Genomic DNA, 19213 nt, shown 5'->3' with positions numbered 1-19213 from the left:
AGGTTAGGACCTTGACCTATAGACGAACAGCCCATCCATGCAGGGGCTGGAGTCAGTAAATCCTTTGGCAGATGTCATAGTCCTTTGGAGTGCTAAGCTGAGATCTTATTCTCATCACCTAAGAGTCCTTCTGTGCCTTCCCTGGGGGTTTGGACTACTCCCAGGGGCCGATTCTGCTGGGAAAGTGATCTGTAGCCCAGCTCTGATCCTGCTTCGTCCTGTCTCACTGGGTGGGTGGGGGCACCAAGATGTGTCCACTCCACTGTTGATGAGCTTTTGGGAGGAGTGGTAGGCAGAATAATGGCCCCCCAAAGATGTCCATGTCCTAATGCCTGGAACCTATGAATATATTTTCTCACATGGCTAAAGGGCCTTTGTAGACATGATTAAGTGAAGGGTCTTGAGTTGGGGAAATCATCCTGGGAGATCTGGGGGGGGGGGCCACTCTAATCACATGGGTCCTTAAAAGAGGCAAAGGGAGGTTTGACTACAGAAAGGGAGTGTCAGGGTGACACAGCCTGAGAAAGATGAGGCTGGTCTTGGCTGACCTTGAAGACAGATGGGACCATGAAGCAAGGAACACAGGCAGCGTCTAGAATCTGGAAAAGGCAAAGAGAAGGCTTCTCCCTAGTGTTTCTGGAAGGAACACAGTCCTGCTAACATCTTGATTTTTGCCCAGTGCGTCCCATTTAAAAGGACTTCTGGCTTCCAGAACTGTAAGATAATAATTGTGTGTTGCTTTAAGCCCCTACATCTGTGATAATTCATTACAGCAGCCAGAGGAGACCGTATTAGGTGGTGTGATGTGTCAGCCTGTCGTAGTACCCAGTTACAGAAGCAAACACCAATCGACGCGCTGCCCTGAAGGTGTTTTGTAACTGTGGCTACCGTCTGCAATCTGTTGACTTTAGGTATGTAGGAGGGCCTTATCCAATCAGTTGAAAGGCTGTATGAGCAAAAACTGAGGTTTCCCAGGAAAGAAAGAATTCTGCCTCAAGACCTCATTGACTCCTGTCTGAGTTTCCAGCTCAGACTCCTACTGGTTCTGTTTCTCTGGAGAACTGACGGGTACAGACGGCTTCCAGTGTTTTAGGCTATTATGGACAGTGCTGCTATGAGCACTGTGGTGGACACACACAGACGTTTCTTCTCATTCACCTCCATGGGGGAGCTGCCCTGTGGTTCAGAGCATTAGCGCCTTGGACCCCGGTCTCCCAGCTCCCATCCTGCCCCCCCTCCGTGACGGCTGCTTCCTGGCCTCCTGCAAGGGGAAGCCACTTCCCAGACACCCTCTGGGACAAGGCCAAATAAATGAGCCTGTGTCCGCCTATTTCCCTCTCCTGAGTTTCTCTCTCAGGCTCTTCGTTCCCTTTTCCTGGGGCCTCTGGTCCATCTCTCTCCCTCCCATGGGGCCTCCGGCGTGTCCTTGCATCTCTGTCCCCCCTGCACATCCTCTCTCGAATACAAATCCCTCTGCCACTCTTCCCCTCTCATCCAGCCTGCCTCCTCTCTACTCCCTCTCTCCTCACCCCCCGGAGTCTCTCTGCCCCAGGGGTCTCTTTCTGCCAACTCCTCCCCCCACCACCTGTCTTCTCTCTGCTTCACTAATCTCGTCTAATTGCTTTCTGGAGCCAAGATTGGCACCATCAGAGCTGAGCCTGCAATGGGGAATAGGAGGTGACAGAGTGATGCTCCCAGACGCTCAAGGACCATTTAGGGGTTAGCAGGGCCTTTGGCCAATGGGGAGTAGCCGGAGGGCAGGGTGGGCCAGCGACTCTCCATCTAAGGAGGTGGAGGTGAGCTCGATTTGTTGATTCCCCAGGGCTCCCCAGGCAGGAAGGCCTTCCTGGGGCCCAGAGCTGGGCTCTTAACAGCCCGGGTGGGGGGTGGAGAGGAGAAGATGCAAGTTCCGAGGCATGAAGTCACATGCATGCCTGAGGGCACCCACCTCTGAGCTGGGTGGGAGCAGGATTCCAATCCAGGACAGGCTGGCTCCGGAAGGTCCTCTTTCCCCTTGTTGGCCGCCTCCTGGCGGGGCAGGCACAGACTCTGATGGGCAAAGCAAACCTCAGGCTCTTTCTGTTTCAACATCAGTGCAGCTGCACGCTGCTTGCCGGTGTGCAAAGCATCCCACCTTAATTATCCTGCTTGATCATGACACAGCTTGCAGTGCAGGCAGGAGATCTTAGCTCCACTTTACAGACAAGAAAAGCACGGCCTGGAGAGATGGAATCGCATGGTCACAAGTGGCACAGAGCCATCTGTCTCCAAGCTCAGGGCTTCTGGTATATGACCGTGGGCACAGCTCTTCACTGCTCTGAGCCTGTCACCCAACTAATCCTATCTCTGAGGGTTGTAGTGAGAATTAAATGACACAAGGATGCAGAGAGCCTGGCATCGTCACAGTACCTGCTGGGTTCTCTATACATGAGCATTTTCTTTCTTTGGGAAATTCTTACATGAGCTTCTGAGGGCGGCTAGAGCTCTGTAATGCTGCCTGAGAGGATGAAAAAGTGCACAGATATTTATTGAGTGTCTACTGTGTATATGTCAGAGGGTTCAATGGTGACAGACAGAGTGGCTGCCCACATGGAACTTACACTCCAGCGCAGAAGACAGAAAATAAGGAAGCCACGAATTCATCTAATGAGCGCATGTTGTCGTCATTGGTATGAAAATGAAAAAGAAAACACAAGGAAGGAGGACTGCTTATCTGGTCAGGGAAGGCCTTTGAGAAGGGGACCTCTGAGCCGGTGCCCTAAAGCAGGCAAAGGCTGGCCATGCACCCCTGGGGAGAGGGTTCCAGGTTAAGAGGGCAAGGGGCGCAAAGGCCCTGGAGCAGGAATGGATTTGAGTGTTGCAGGATGGAGGGAAGAGCATTATGGCTGAGACCCAGTGAGAGGTGAGGGAGCGGTTCCAGCCAAGGCCGGGAGGTTGGCAGGGACCTGACCATGAGGATCTGGTCATGGGTCTGGACTTTATTCTAAGTTGAATAAGAAGCCGTATATAAGGTTTTAAGCGGGGAGGGACATGATGTAATTTTGACCTTAAGAAGTAAGCAATTTATAAGCTCATAAACAGTTCTAGTTGAAAGGATTGCTAAATATGATCTAGTCCACCCTTGTAAGGTGCAGTGAGGAAACTGAGGTCCCAAAGGCGAGAAGAGGTATCCAATGTCACCCAGCACATCAGGGCAGAAGCAGCCCTTGAACCCAGGACCCCAGACTCCAGCTTCAGTGCTCCTTCCTTTAAAAGGCCAGCAGAAGCCCCAGGCCAGGCACCGCCTCTGTCTCCTTCAAGGATCATCCCTGCACTGCTCTGGCCGATAGCCTGAGGGACCACACCAGAATCTGTGCCTTCCCAGGTCAAACCAGTGGCCATCCCTTTCCCATGATGACTTTTGTTCCATGGCCACCATCTTAGATCCCTTGACACCAAAAAATACATGTGGGCCAGGTTTGAGTTTTAAACCACACCCTTGCCATAGTAATTGCAATTCTGCCTGGATATACTTGACCCCATGCAAAGAGACATCTGCTAGCAATTCTGGGAATGCAGTTAGCATTTTTGCTCTGTGATGCACAGAGCATTTCTCGTGCATGACCATGTTTCTCCCTCTTGGAGGGGAGTCCTGGCAGCACGACCCTCTTTTTGCAGATGGGGTGATGAGGCCAGGAGTGGCTGACTGACTTACACAAAGTCAGGGAGGGAGAGGGAGCAAGAGAAGGGGCCTCTCTTGGCAAGTGAAAGGGAAGAGAAAGAATAAAACGAGCACAGCATCTCCGAATTCCAGCATTAGAACCTAAGAATCATTCTCCAGGCTCTGAGGATCATAAACTGATAGGGCTCATAGGCCTTAGAGATGGCTTGGTCCAATTGATCCTCTGGTCATTTATTTAAAAATCCTATTTGGGAATAATATATATACAGTAAAATACATACGTCTCCAATATATAGCTTAATGATTTGTTTTGTATACCAAGTAACCACCATGCAGATGTAAATATAGGTGAAGCCTGGCCATGCAGAACTGGGGAGAGGAGGGTTCCAGATTGAGAAGGCAAGATGTGCAAAGGCCCTGGGGTAGGAATGGATTCAAGTGTTGCAGGATGGAGGGAAGAGCATTATGGCTGGGGCCTAGTGAGAGATGAGGGAGTGGTTCTAGCCAAGGCCGGGGAGACTGGCAGGGACGCATGCCATCAGCTCAGAAGGCTCTCCTGTGTCCCATCCCAGTTGATACTCTCCTTTCCTCACCCCCTTCAACCCCCAGGTAACTACTGTTCTGTCTTCAATCACCATCAGGCTGTTGTTCTTGTTCTAGAACTTTATATAAATGGAATCGTATAGCATGAACTCCTCCAGACCTGGCTTCTTTCACTCAACGTGATGATTTTATAATCCTTCCATGCATGTTGTTGCCCATGACAGCAGTTCTTTTTTTTTTTTAGTTGCTGTGTAATATTCCATCGAGTGAATATATATATATATATATATATATATATATATATATGAACTGATTTATCCATTTTTCTGTGGATGGACATCGAGTTGTTTCCCATTTGGAGTACTTATAAATAAAGCTGCAACAAACATTGTGGTCCAGGCCATTTTGTGGGTATATGCAGGCATTTCTCTTGGGTGTGTAACTGGGAGTGGAAATACTGAATGGTCATGGGTTTGACTTTAATAGACAGTGCCAAAGAGGATGGTTGTACCATTTGATGGTCCTAGCAGTGCATGAATGTTCTAGTCTGTCCATCTCCTCACCCACGCTTGGTGTCAGCCCTCTGTTCAGTCTTAGTCAACTGGTGATTCTGTACCTCATTATGGTTTTTATTTGCATTTCCCTGGTGAGTAACGATGCTGAGCACCTTTTCATATACTTGTCAGCTACTTGGATATCTTCTTTTGGGAAGTATCTTTTCAAAACTTTTGCCCAATTTCAACTGGGTTGTTTTCTTACTTTCTTATTGATCTGTAGGCATTCTTTACATATTCTGGATACGAGTGCTTTGTAATACATATGTGTTGCAAACACGTCCTTCAGTCTGAGGTTTGTTTTTCACTCTCTAAACGGTCTGAGGATAGTTTGAGAAGGAAGAGAATAAATACTTATTGAGAGCTTCCTTTGTGCCAATCCAGGTGCTCTGCAAGTCTGGCTCACCTTAGCTGACACTCATCACCGCTCAGGGAGGGAAGCATCATCACCCTCCACCTCTCCATGCCCCCACACCACCTGACAGTAAGGGATTTAAAGAGCTGGCCCATGATCCCAGGGTTGGCAAGTGGCTGGGCTGGATTTCTCTGGTCCCGAAGCTCCCTCTCTCTGCTTTGGGTGCCAGTTGAAGAGGTAGTGGTCCCCCCCAACCCCCCACCCCTGTTCTTGGCCTGTCTTACCATCAACGGCCAAGTAGAGAGCAAGATCTGGGAAGTGCATGTGTCTTTGCCTTCCCTGGAGTGAGGGCTTCCTAATTTAGCCGCCTTGTTTTGTTTGAAGTGAAGTTCTTGGCATCTTTAACTAATTCACATTCCATTGCAGATTCGAAAGAGCTTCCAAAAGCGTCTTGAAAAGATTGGCACTGTCTGGTGTTTGGGATTATTCTTAATGCCGATACCTTAAATGTATATAATTCCTTTAGTTTAGAAAGTGCTTCCATGATGAATGTCTTATTGCATCCTCATTAGATAAGCATGACGACAGTTATTAGAGAGATCGTGTTCAGTAGGCTTTTACGGAGGCCAGAACTTCTGATTTGTCCTGATCTGCAGAACCTGGGGCTGGAGGTGCCTCATGGAGCAAAACGTCGGGACTCAGTCAGGGCCTGGCTGGTCCCAGGAGCCTCAGACATTTAACAGAAACAGCAGACTTTGGGTGTGTGCGTGCTGGGGGCCAGCACGGCCGAGAGGAAACAGAGTTGCATTTATTATAAACTGTGAACCAAGACAGGCTTCCTGCCCAGCAGGAGAACAGGTAGGAAAGTGGCTGCTTGTCCGGGAGTTTGTCTCTCCCCTCGCATTCCGCAGTCTGAGGAGTGCCACTGGGAGCAGGGCCTGGGCCAGGGAAGCAGAGATAAGCCCGCGGGTCTCAGCGCTTCAGGAGTGAACGTGGCCGTTCACAAGCACCAGTGATTGAGCGCTCACTGCCTGCCAAGCCCAGAGTGGAGAGCTCCGCGGGCATTCGTGTTATTTAACCCTCACCAGGACCTGTGAGTGTGATGACCCCCTCAGGCTTGGTGGGGAGCGAGGGAGAGCCCTGTGCACTGCTAACTCTGGCAGGAGGCGTGGCGCAAAGCTGACCGGGCAGGGCACGGGGCTGGGGGTCTCCAAGTGGAGAGGACTCCGAGGAGATCGGGGGAAGGCTTTGGGGAGGGGGGTGGCTTTTAACCAAGGCCCCTGAAGAATGCGTAGGATTTCGAGAGCAGAAATGAGGAGAGGGGGTCTTGCTGGCCAAGGCATCAACAGAGGCAGAGGCCAGAGATGGGAAAGCACAGGACAGGCAGCAGAGGATGGTGGCCAAGGGCATGCCCTGCCGTCAGCAAGACCCAAGTGTGAACCTGGGCTGCCCCACTTACCTGCTCTTTGACCTTCCGTGCATGACATCACCTCCCCCTCACCAGCCTCCCCCAGATGTTTTAAAAAATTGAGGTGACATTCACATGACAGAAAATTAACCATTTTAAAGTAACAATTCAGTGGCATTCAATACAGAGTGTTGTGCAACCATCACTTCTATCTAGTTCCAGAACCTTTTCTTTACCCCAAAAGGAAACCCCGCACACGTCAAGGCCCCTCTCCACGGCGCCTGGCAACCACTAATTTGCTTTCTGTCTATATCGGTTTACCTATTCCAGACATTGTATATGATTAGAATTATACTCTATGTGGCCTTCTGTGCCTGGCTTCTTTCCCTTAGCATAATGTTTTGGAGGTTTATCCATATTGTAGCATGCATCAGTACTCCATTCCTTTTTCTGAGTGAATAATATCTCATTGAAAGCCTATGGTACGTTCATCTGTGTACTCAGGTAAATATTGATGGACATTTGTGGTGTTTCCACCTTTTGGCTACCGTGAATAGTGCTGCTATGAGCAGTTGGATACAGGTGTCTGTTTAGACCTGGCTTCGGTTATTTGGGGCATAGACCCAGGAGTGGAATTTCTGGGTCATATGGTCATTCTATGTTGGACTTGTTGGGGAAGCATCCCCTTCTTGAACCTCAGTTTCTACATCTGTAGAATGGGGATGATAATGATAGCTTTCTCATACAGGGTAGATGAGGCAAGGTTTTTGAGGATTAAATGAAGTCCAACGTCCAAGGTAGCGAGGGCTCAAGGTACCTTGGGAGAGGCCCTGTTACCGAGGGCTGAAGGTTTTGGGCGGGAAGGATGAGGGGGCAGGGGTCCTTGTGCCTGGCTGGGCTCGGCTCTGCCCCGAGCAGTGGGCTGTTGGAGGCCTTCTTCTGCCTTTTACTCACCAAGGATGGGGCAGAGGGAGCAGATGGCTGGTGCTCTGGGAACCAGGCCCCCTTCCTGCCTTTGGATCCAGGGAGGCTAGCCTTCCCTGGCCCCGCTGTGCCGCCCTCACCCAGGGGGCTGGCTGTCGGATTCACCCCTGGAGCGCGGGCCACTGCCTGCCCTTCCCCCTCCCCTCCTTCTTTCAGAGCCTGCCATGGAGCTGTTCAGGCTTGGCAAGCAGCAGGGGTTCAGAAACTAAATTAACAGGTAAAAATTCCCATTCTCTGCCTGTTACCCGCCTGGCTGAGCTGCGTGATCTGTGACATACAGGAACTGGGGGGAGGGGGACCGGGGAGGAACCAGGTCCGGGAGAATCACTTAAGAGCGAGAGACCCCCGGGCCTGTGATGTGGAAGAATGGCGCCAGGGAAGCAGTCTCCGGTGAGACTCCGCACTCCCTCTCCACTTCCAGAACTGCCTCCCCCAGGCTGTGGGCCCTGAGTCACAGGGCGCAGGAGGTGGCAGAGGGGGACAGCGAGCTTTGCCTTGGGCATGACCCTAACCACGGGGCCTCCCTGCTCTCCATCTCTGCAGATGTATCCAGGTCCCCTTTGTTAGTGGGAGGCAGGCCCTGGGGCCCAGCCGTCAGGCAGAACTGAGGTCTAACCCAAGTGCAGCCATGTAGGAGTTGCAAGTGACCTTGGGCAAGCTATAACCCGTCTGAGCCTCAGCTCCATCTATATGATTGGAGTTAACAAACCCTCTTGGCTGGGTTGTCGCTGGTGTTCAGTGATATCAGGAGGGGAAGGGGGTTGCACAGCATGTCATAAGATGGGGGGGGGGGCGGGCGGTGGTCATGGTTGAAGGGACCGTGTCATGGTCAGTCGGTGTCTCAGATTTGACTCCTGCCGGGCGTTGACTCTCGAGAAGGCAGGAAGCGCGTCTGTCTCCTTTGTGTCCGAGGTCCGGCTCTCTGAAAGCAGAACCTGAGCGGGATGGTTGTGCAAGTGAATTATTGAGGAAGGATTCTCGGGACCAGAGAAAGGAGCTGGATGAGGCAGAGGAAGAAGCTAAGCAAGGACGGGGTTCAGGAGCGCTCTAGCCTCAGCTGGATCCCAGGGGAGCTCTGGAGAGGGAATGACATTGCAGAGTTTGTGCCCAGCACCCTCTGTCGGGGGCTATGGGCTATGCCTGGGGGTGGGGCAGGGGTGCAGCCTCCCAGGCATCTCTGGGTGGTGTGAATCCAAACAGCCAGGGCCAGCAATGCCCCCCAGAGAGGGGGCAGGTGGAGACTTCTGCATCCAGCGCCGCTGCGGTCGAGGGAGGGGTGCGCCCTCCAGGCGCGGACGCACACAGCCTAATCCCTTACTTTGGAATTAGGAAGAAAACTCCTCCGGCTGTGGCACCTGACGGACTTAGGTGTGAAGCCCCTTTCTACCGCCTACTAGAATCATCCACCTCCCTGGGTCTCCATTTAGAGACCCCCCCGTCTCACATAGGATCCAGAGGAGGACACACCAGATGCCATGGAGACAGCGGCTCCACCGTAGCCCCTGAGCACCTTTTGGGTGGGTGGAGTCGGGCTTTCTGCTCTCACCGTCTGCATGGAAACCATCCCGGGACGGGTCTCTCCTGCCTGGACTGGCCTGGCCTGGCCTGGCCTGGCCTGGCCCGGCCCGTGAGAGCTCCTTCCCTCCTACAGACGGGAGGTGGACTAGTGATCTCTAATAACCCCTGTCCCCAGGGCCAGGAATGAGAAACACAGCCGGATCCTTCAGCGTCGGGGTCAGCCAAGGCCTGGGATTTCCCCAGAGGTGTTTGTCCCCAAATGATTGATTTATTCTCATTGTTATTTAGCGAGTGATACATTCCCCTTATTTAAAAAAAAGGACACATTTCAGGAAAGGTTAGAAGCCCTAATGCCAGGTACCTTTCCCCATGTCTCTGAGGAGTCGCCACGGTTTGTCCAGAAAACTGATGTTAAGTCCACAGCCATGTTTGCATGTGGCCGAGGTGTGGTCAGGAAAGCTCCCCTTCTTGCCGGGGCTGCCAGGGGTCTGGGAGAGACCCACAGAGCAGTGAGGGAGCTGCGGCTGGGGTTTCCCCCAGATGTAGATGGAGCTGTAATTGTAATACTAATAAAAGCTTCCACTTACTGAGGCCTACTCCACCCAGACACCATGCTGGGCAATCTCCTTGTGTCTTCTTGTTTAACTTTATGAGTGAGAAGTGTCATGTCCCCATTTTACAGGTGAGGAAACTGAGGCTTAGAGGGGTTCACATAAGGTGTCCAATAGCGTAATGAATGGTGGGCCCAGCATTTGAATTCAGCCTTAGTCACCGATGAGGCTGCAGGAGCCCCTGATTCTTGTTTCCGTCGGTACCGGCCTGGCTTTCTCCCAGGTACAGGGCATGTCATCCCGGGGACTCAGGCCCTTCAGATTCTTCCTCACCTCACTTTTGCCCATCTGCGGGGACTTAGCCCCCTTCCTTTCACTTGAGCATTGAAAATCATTGAATACCTCACCTCATTTTGTAGAGGAGAAAGTAGAAGCACAGAGAGGGCACATGACCTGAACGGGGCACACAGCACAGCTGTCCCAGAGCTGTGACTCAGCGTTCTTGATCTTTTGGCCTTATTGCTTTAAGCCAACACCAGACTTTGCTGTGAGTGTGGTTGTGTGTGGGTGTGTGTGGGGCTGGGTGTGTGTGTGAAGAGCCACAATGTGTCGGGAAGGGGGCACAGGAGGCCCACGGGGAGAGGAAGGAAACATCTCTGCTCGGCCACTTTCATCACATACAGCTGAGCAGGGGCCAGCAGAGCCTGGCTGGCTCTGAGTAAAAGCAACTGCATCCTGGCTTTGTGCGCCCCTCTCCACATCTACCTGGAGAGTCACGCTTCCTGTTTGTCATCTGGGTTAGTGCTGCATCCGCGGAGGTTGGTGGCCGGAGCACTTGCCCTGTGGCCTTGCCCTGCGGCTGCGCAGGGAACCTTATGTAAATTCTTATCTCTCAGGCAACAGAAATAGATCCAATGTCCCCTGGAAAAGTTTCCATCAGCCTCCCGGGAGGGGGCTTCGGAGCTCCAAAGACCAAGGCTTGAACTTCAGACGAAGAAGGAAAACCCTGGACCCGAAGTGGCTCCCATCAGCCCCTCCATGAATTTCCTTTGACTCCCCGCTAGCCCAAGCTCCGTCTCAGCACCCGTGACCCACCTCTCCTCTCCCGTTTCACGCATCCGCCAGGGCACAGCCTGCTTGCTCTTCCCTCCACCTGTCGTGCAAGTTGAGGCCCTTGAGCCACTGCCTTGGCCGTACCCTCTGCTTGGAAAGCCTTTCCTCCCCTTTGCCTTCTCCTTGGACTTGAGTCTGCTCATCTAGGAGCTCTCCCGCATCTTCAGCGGTGCTGCCATCCATTCATCTAGTGTCCAGTGGCCGGCAAGTTGAGGCTTTGGGGGTACAGCAGTGAGTGGTTTAGAACATTCCCCAGCCTCTGCCCGCTTCCAGCTACTTGTGAATGGCACCTTCCACTTGGCCTCACTGCAAAGACAGGGAGTTCCTCCACCCTCCCACGGCACCTAACACAGAGATTTATACAGGAGGCACTCAATGAGTGTTTGCTGAATGAATAAGCGAATGACAAAAGTCACTTTCCTACCTTCCATTTTAATGTTCTGCAGGGCCTTCTCCACCCGTTGGTCTAGCACTACATGCCATGTTCTGCTTCAGTCATTGAGTTTCTATGTTCCCAGGGGTTATTAATTCTTATTATTATTAACAATAAAAGAGCTAACTTTGGTCTGGCTCTACCTGTGTGCCAAATGCTGATCAAAGTGTGCGTTACCTCCTCACGAGAACGCTAGCGTTAGGAGCTACGATTAGCCCCGTTTTACAACTAAGAACCAAGGCTCAGAGAAGTTCAGGAATTTTCCCAAAGTCACACAGCTAGTCAGAGGTGAGAGGATTCTATCACCAGCGGTCTGACTCCAGAGCCCAATGTTTTACGTTTATCAAGTAAATGAATGACTCATGCTACTTGATATTTTTGTAACTGAAGGAGTTAAGTCACACAGGTAGCTACCTAGGCCCTACTTGTACAAACGAAAGTGTGCACACCATGTACACGTGCACACACAAGCACCCTCCCCCTTGGCTCTCGCCGTGTGCCGTCTGTGCTGGAGTTTGTCACCGTGTCCCTTACACTCATCTCTCGAGCAGACCACACACTGGCCCCTGCATCTGAGTGTCCTTATATAGTCTCTTTGCTCAGCTGGACCTGTGGTTTCTGGGCCCTAAAAGATGGATTGTTCTTAAATGCAGCTGGTTTGGGAAAGATTTTTGTCGGGGGGAGAGGGGAGGGGAAAAGTGGAGGGGAAATGAACAGTGAGGGATAAACCCCAACTTCCGGGATAAACCTCAAGGCCAGGTTCATAAAAGGCACTGGGACATCCCAGCTCGGTGGGTGTGGATGCTTCTCAAGTCTAGCAAGGCATTCATTCATTCCTTCATTCATCATCAAAAGCTTAGGGCTCATGAACTTAAGAAATGAAGGTGGAATTTGGGGCATTAGTGATCTTCCAGCGGAGGCAGGTGGACCTTGCTGCATAGGCAATGGTGAGCTACAGAAGGTTGTTGAGCGGGAGAGTGGCATAGTCCAAGCTCTGCTCCGTGAGGATCTGTCTCTCCACCCAGTGGAGGATGGAACGAGGTGTGGGGAGCATCAGGGAGATTGTGTGGAGGCTAATGGCTGCGGGCCAGGTGAGAGAGGATGAAGGCTTCCTGGATTAGGGAAGTGGAGCCCATGGAGGTGGCAGGTAGAGGGGAGGGGACAATGTAAGGAGGTGTTTCCAGGTAGATGGGACCGAGCTCTCTATCTGAGGGGTAGAGAGTGGAATCCAAAAACCTGAACATTTGGGAGACTCTGTGATTAGGAGGGTTCCTGGAGGGGCCATTTCTGCATAAATAATAACAGTGATAGTTATAATAGGTATTACTGGAGTCTGACTGTGTGCAAGGCAGTGGCTAAGTATTTTACGCATTCTGTCATATTAAATACTCCCAAGAAACCCCTGAGGTAATTACTGTTCTCGTCTCCGTCTTGCACCTGGGGAAACTGAGGCACAGTTAACTTGACAGAGATGACACAGCCAGGAACTGGTAGAGCTTGGATCCAACTCCAGGCAGCTAGCTGCCTGCAGACCGTCCCCAGGTAACCCCTGCCTGCCGCTGCCTCTCCGTCCGCAGGCCAGTAGGAGGCCGGCTTCATTTCTGGAAAGGGCATGCATTTCCAAGCTGGAGAGCTGAGAGGAGAGGACTGGGGGCGATTTAGAGTCACATGAAAGCGGTGAGAGGGCAGAAGTGGCACCTCGGGGAGGAGGCCGGCAGCCCGCCTGGGCTCCCCGTTCTGTGTGGTGGGGACATCAGCCCAGAAGATTAATGAGAGGACAGGGGAGGGAGAAAAGGAAGAAAAGGAAAGAAGAAAAATTGCTGCCCATCATACCTGTCCTTCGGCAAGGCCGGGTAATTAGCAAACCCTCGGCACTAAAATATTTCTTTTAGGTGTAATTGCAAAGTAATTATGTGGTATGGGTTGTGTATTAATCGTGTTGATTAATAACACTCAGGTAGTAATTAAACATCTGCTTCACAATCGAGTGTAGGCTGAAGCTTAACATACACGCATGCGTGCCTGTGCCACGTGCAAAGCTCCTTCGTCCGTGTGTGTGTGTGTGTGTGTGTGTGTGTGTGTGTGTGTGTGTGAGAGAGAGAGAGAGAGAGGGGGAGAGAGAGAGAGAGAGAGAGAGAGAGAGAGAGAGAGAGAGGGAGAGGGAGAGGGAGAGGGAGAGATGGGGGGGGAGAGGGAGAGAGAGAGAGGGAGAGAGATAGAGAGCACGAGCCTGGCTGAGTTGAGACCCCTCCCTTCCCCACTGTACAATGAGGCCTTTGTGCCTCCAGCCCCACCTGGAACACAGGGAGGAGCTGACATGGGCCTGGGCTGTCCCAGCCTGCAGCCCCTCTTAGAACAGAACCCAGTGCTCCCAGTGTGTCTCTCTCCTGGCTGAGCTGCCTGGCAAGCAGGTTGCGAACAGGGGCTCAAGGGTTCCATAGGCAGCGATGTGCTGGAGTGTCTTAGAACTTTGCTATCAGTGTTAGACCGCTGGGCTTTGAGGGTCCTTTCTTGGGCAGATTACTTTTCCCCAGAGCGGGGAGAAAGTTCTTATTATAGGAATCACCTGGGCTAAGGCCCGGGGAACATCCCTGCACATCCCTTAGGGCTGGATTTATTGATCTGATCACAGATGCTGCAGGATGCCAACCTGGGTGCCTGGAGCTCAGGTTCTAGCTTGGATCCTACCCTTACTTGCTGTGTGATCTTGGGCAAGTAGCTCTCCTTCTCTGTCCCTTGGGTTCCAGGTCTATAAAACAAAGAAAACTGAGCTTAAGGTCTTAGTCTCCAAGGGCTCTTTCCAGATCTGCTGTACTCAGATTCTAATCTGGTTTGTACTAATTAGGAATCAGAGACAATTTAAATTCAATACATATGATCCTTAGTGAGTAAACAATTGGAAATAATTCCTTTCTTTATGACTTCTCAAAGGCTCATTCATGAGCCATGAGAACCCAAGCTAAAATCAGTAGCTTTTATTTGCAGACAGAGAAATTGCAGATTCTTGGAGCTGCTGGGCATTGCAATTCATTCTTGTATTTTAAAATTTTATGTTTATATTTATGGACTGCCATTAGGTAATATGGTTCCATCCTGAAGGTTGATTTTTTTAATTAACTCATTTTACTTATTAGTTCACATATATAGCTTGGGTTTAATAAGCATACGGCACAAAAGTCATCAAACAGCCCTTCTCTTTAGCAATATTTTAAAATCAAGACTCTTTTCTGAGTCATCCCACGTTTATTTGCTCATAATTTGCTTCTCTTATGATTTGAGGCCCAGTGACTGCCAATTCCAGCCACTTGTTTGACTTTGAACTTCAGCGTCCTCACTTGTAATAGGGGAAGGTCACCACTAATTAATAAAAGCAACAAATGCTTACATTGTAGGAAGCAGGCATCCAACAATCACTTACTATGTTGAGCGCTTCTCGTATATTATCTGGTTGAATCTCACAGCTCTTTGAAGCGGTTTTATTTTTTTCACTTTATAGGGGAGGAAACTGAGGCCCAGAGAGGTAAACTGGCATGCCTGAGAGCACACAGTGACAGTGGCAGAGCCGGGATGCAAATCCACCATGTCTAAATCCAGTCATCATCCCACATCTGCGTCCCCTGCCCACAACCTGCCGGTTTCATATCCCCCCTACCTTCCCCACCCCTCCAGCATCCCTTTATCCAGCCCCACCATCAGGCCCTGCCCATCCTCCTTCCATCCTCTCATCATCTGTTTGCACTCATCTGGGCTCCTTGCTGCTTTTCAACCACCTGAAGCACACCTCTGCTCTATGACCTTCAGTGGCTCCCCTTTTTCTATGGATAGAGTTCATCATCCTCGGCCCAGGATTCAAGGACCTTAATCATCCAGCCCCTTCCGATTTCATTTCCCATTCTATCCCTACAGGCAGCCTTGCCTCTGGTCCTGAATACTCACCTCACACTTGGACACCTCTGTGCCTTTGCTCACCCTGGTCCCTTTGTTCACAATGCCCTCTCTCATCCCCATACATTCAAATATGCCTCCTCCTCCAGGAAGCCTTCCCTGGGGCCCAAGCAGGAAGGGGTCCTTCCCTCCTCTGAACTGAAAGCAATGTGATGAGTCCTCCTAAGCCACCTTGAACTATGGAGACAAGGGCATTGTCACTCTTCCCCATAACAGGAGCTCCTCTGAAGGCAGAGTTGGTGCCTCTCTCATCCCTGGCACCCCCGGAGGCCCCAGTACACAGCAGGTATTCAGTTAATGCTCACCAAATGAGTGAATGCTCCCATTCCTTGAGGTCTCCAGGAAACAGAACTCCTTGTGTCTTCTCTGTGGCATTCAGGGCCAGCCCAATGCAAACCTGGGGAGAGAGTTTGTCCAAGTTCTGTCGACTTCCAACAGCTCTGCCCCGCTCTGTTCCTGCATGCTTCCTTCTGTCTTCCTAGAATGATCACATTCCTTCTTAGTCAGCGACTCGAACGTGAAACCATGAAACCTCTCTCCTCCCATCAAAACTTACCTGTCTTGGGCCCTATTTACTCAGCTTACTGCTACATGAATGGCCTTCTGGTTTCTGGTAAATGAAATCCAGCTGTGATGTTAATAGCGAATCATGGTGAAGAAAAGTAGACACGCAGGGGCCGAGCACACTCCGTATCTGAGCCTGAGGACCCTTTGCTTTATAGATGGGAGACTGAGGCCCAGGGGAGGGGCGAGGGGGACTTACGTAAAGGCGTTGGCTGGATTCCCAGTCATGGCTCTCTAGGGAACTCTACTAATTCCTGGGTTATCTTGGCCACTGGGATTCGAACTACAGCCCTGTCTGTGGGCACGGCACTTTATAGAATGCACGCCTTTCCCCTTAGGTAGTCATCTTAGCAGCTCTGTGAGGGTTCACTGCGGCTCAGAGAGGCCGGTCGCATGCCCTGATCACACAGCCAGTGGCTAGTGGCTGGAGTACAGGTCCGGCTGGTCCCCAGCGGGTGCAAGGTGCATTCACTTGCCAGCTTCCCTGCCCGCTGACAGCAGCCCCGGGTGTATACCAGGCTCAGTCTACAGGATCTGTTCCCGGCTGGGACAGGCATCCCGAGGGACCACGCAGCAGACTAAGTCAAGGAAGAGGCTGAGGGCAGGATGTGCTGCTCTCCTGGGCAGCAGTCAGGGGAGTATGGGATCCGCAGACAAGCGATGCAGGCCAGGCCCACACAGCAGGACCATGAGCACAGGCCCAGCTCACAGCCCACAGAGCAGGGCTGCCTGGGCCACCATGGGATGGCCAGGGCCTTCTGCCTGCCCACTCCCCTGCCCCACTGGCCACTCGGCCACATCCTCCCCATTCGGCATTTCTGGGCCCGGACTCAGGGCAGCAGCTTCGCTCAGCAGTGAGCCACCCACATTTACAATGTACACACGTTCACGTGCTAAACTCTCCCACCCCTCCCCCGCAGACGTGGGCGTTGCCCACCCTTGCATATCTCGTGAGCTCGTTTGCATGCCTTTATGACACAAACGCTCCTGAATTTCTCTCCTGCTCCTTCTATCTTAAACAGTCTAGACAGTGGCGCCCCACAGCATCAGGAACTTCTGCTCTTAAATCAGCTACGGGGTTCAAATCCAATCGGTGCTATTTAACAACCATGTGTCTGCTCAATACTTAACCTTTCTGAGCCTCAGTTTCTCATCCATAAAATGGGAATGCTAGCAGTGTTAGGATTAAACGGGAAAATGCGTGGAAAGCACTGACCACAGGCCTCTTCCATCTCATTTCCCAGCTGCCTGTCGGGCAGCCTTGGCTCCAGGTGCCCCCCCGCAACTGGGTATCTCCAGGCCTTTGCTCACCCAGGCCCCCTGCCCAGAGCGCCCTGCTCTTGTCTCCACACACACACATCTGCCCCCTCCTCCAGGAAGCCTTAACGTGCCTGCGGGTGTCATCGGTGCTGGTGGCATAAGGACACTGGAAGAGAAGGAGCTTTACATTGGCATCTCTGCCTGTGAGTTGGGGGATTCAGAGCTGACTCGGAGACGCTGTCGGGACTGATGCTGTATCCGGCGCCCCCTTTCACAGAGGGAGAAACTAAGGCCCCACGAAGGGGAGGTGGTGCCTGAGCCCTCACAGAGAGATAGTGCCGTGTTGGGGCTGGAACCCAGAATGCCTGCCTGCGGATCCGTGGGGTTCAATGCTGCCACCTCCTCCTAGGAGACGAAGCACCCCCCCCCCCACTGCCATGTTAATTGAGGGGGTGGTCTGCTTCTCTCAGCAGGTTTGAGGGAGCGTGGGCTGGGGTGGAAATGAAAGGTGGAAGCTGGGGGTCCCCCTGGTGAGCTTCTTCATCAGCTGTATGTGTGAAGAGGAGGCCCAGAGAGGCTGAGACACATCTATCATCTGGACAGGGGCCGAAGCAGGGACCACAGGCAGCCATGGCGAGCCCAGGAGAAAGGCTCAGCCCCATAGCCTGCTGCTAGAAGAACGGTCTCCATCGTCACCTCTTTCCTGCAGTCATTTATTTATTTCTTCATCGTACCCTTATTGGGAAAAGCTGAGAACGCCACGCCTCCCGGGGAATCCGCCCCCCACCTCCCGCCCTCCCCGGTTCTCACGCACTGGCTGCCGTCTGGTGACATTAGCTCACCAGCGTGCAGAGTGCTAATGACATTTTCATTTTGCTGGCTGGTGAAATGTGGGTTGGGGTGTGGGGAGCCCGCGGGCAGGTGGGAAGTTGCGGCTGCGGGGAGAGGTAGGTATGCTGGGTTGGGGACCCACCCTGGTGCGTGAAGGCAGAGACGGGGATGGACAGTGGGAGCAGCGGGCATGAGTCACTGGTGGCCTTGAGAGAGTTTTGTCTAAAGACTTGCCGAGGGCACAAAGGGGCTCCCCCTGCAGCGCTCACGATACCCTCCCTTGTGTCGCCTCCCTAACATTTATTGAGTGATGGCTGTGAGCCAAATGCTCTGCTGGGGCTTCACAGACTTAGGAGTGTCATTTTCACTCCCTGCAATCCTCAACGAGAGATGCTGTTACTATCCCTGTTTTACAGAGGAGGAGACTGATGCTCTGAGAGGACACCTGACTTCCCCAGGGTCTCTCTCTCCTGGAAAGAGTTTGCCCCAACAAGTGACCGAGGCCCACCTGCCTCCAAGCCCAGGCTCCCGGCCACCGCGGGCACCGCCTCCCATACCTTGTCTGGGCTTGGACGAAGTCAGGAAACAATTCTCCATTCTGGCCTGTGACCAGCATTCACCTGTCAGGCAGGCAGTAGACCCTGTGCCCGGGCTGCTCCAGGGGTGCAAGTCTGTCAACAACAAAGGAGGGTGTGGCCCGGGAGAGAGCACCTGGCCATGATGAGTCAGGAGGGACCTGGGGTTTAGGCCTCACTCTGACACCAACTTGCTCTGTGACTTGGAGCGAGTCACTGCCCCTCTCTGGGTGTCGGTCTCCTCACTGATAAAATGAGGCCGTTGGTCTGGCTGGCTGGAGCATCTCAGGAATGCATTTTCACACGAGGAAGAATCTCTCCACCAATGCGTGTGAACTCTCAGAGTTTCCTCCCACTCAGACATATAAAATTTTGTTTCACATCAAAGCAAATCGGGAAACATTTGTCAAGCCTCCCGCTCTGCAAAGGACACCATGCTAGACACAGTGGGTGTGACACTTGCGTATTTTTATTCAGGACATACACACACAGGCACATACGTATCTCTGTGTCTTGGAATTTTTTGCAGGCAAGTTCAGCTGGGACCTAGGTGATGCCTCCCCAGTCCTGATGCCCAAGCCCAGGCTCCTTCCAGCTGCCCCTTCACACTCTCTCCTCAGGGCCCGGAGCACATTTCAAAAAAAAAGATGAGACCTCGGGCAGTGTGAGCGATGGCGTCCCCCCCACGAGGCAGTCACAGCTGATTCTGCTTGTCTTGACAGGTGGGCATCTCCTGGACAGCCCCGAGCTTGCAGGGACCAGAGCTTCCGACCCCATCATCCAAGCTACGTGAACCCTTTGAATTTGAACTTCTAAAAACGTGGGCACAACCTTTTTCCAGACTTCTCGACGCAGGCTACCCAGGTAAGGGAGCTCAGGTGTTCAGCACGGGGTTTTATGCTGCTTTTGCTGTTTTTG

At 52.2% G+C, this 19213-nt stretch overlaps 1 protein-coding gene across 6 annotated transcripts in view; it reads left to right on the top strand.

Annotated features, from left to right (window-relative positions):
* TSPAN18 (tetraspanin 18) overlaps window positions 1–19213 on the top strand; it is a 180830-nt gene that overhangs the window by 98782 nt on the left and 62835 nt on the right. For 5 of the 6 annotated variants that reach the window (XR_010946069.1, XM_067749312.1, XM_067749315.1 and 2 more), the window contains one exon: window positions 19018–19159. The exons of the other annotated variant lie outside the window; for it this stretch is intronic. The gene's annotated coding sequence lies outside the window, so the exon portion shown is untranslated. Of the gene's footprint in view, window positions 1–19017; window positions 19160–19213 lie in introns of those variants that run through there. 6 annotated transcript variants of the gene reach the window in all.

Source organism: Pseudorca crassidens, chromosome 9, assembly GCF_039906515.1.
Source record: "Pseudorca crassidens isolate mPseCra1 chromosome 9, mPseCra1.hap1, whole genome shotgun sequence".
NCBI lineage: Eukaryota > Metazoa > Chordata > Mammalia > Artiodactyla > Delphinidae > Pseudorca > Pseudorca crassidens.
Note: the sequence above shows the minus strand (reverse complement) of the source record. Positions and strands in the feature narration are given on the sequence as shown.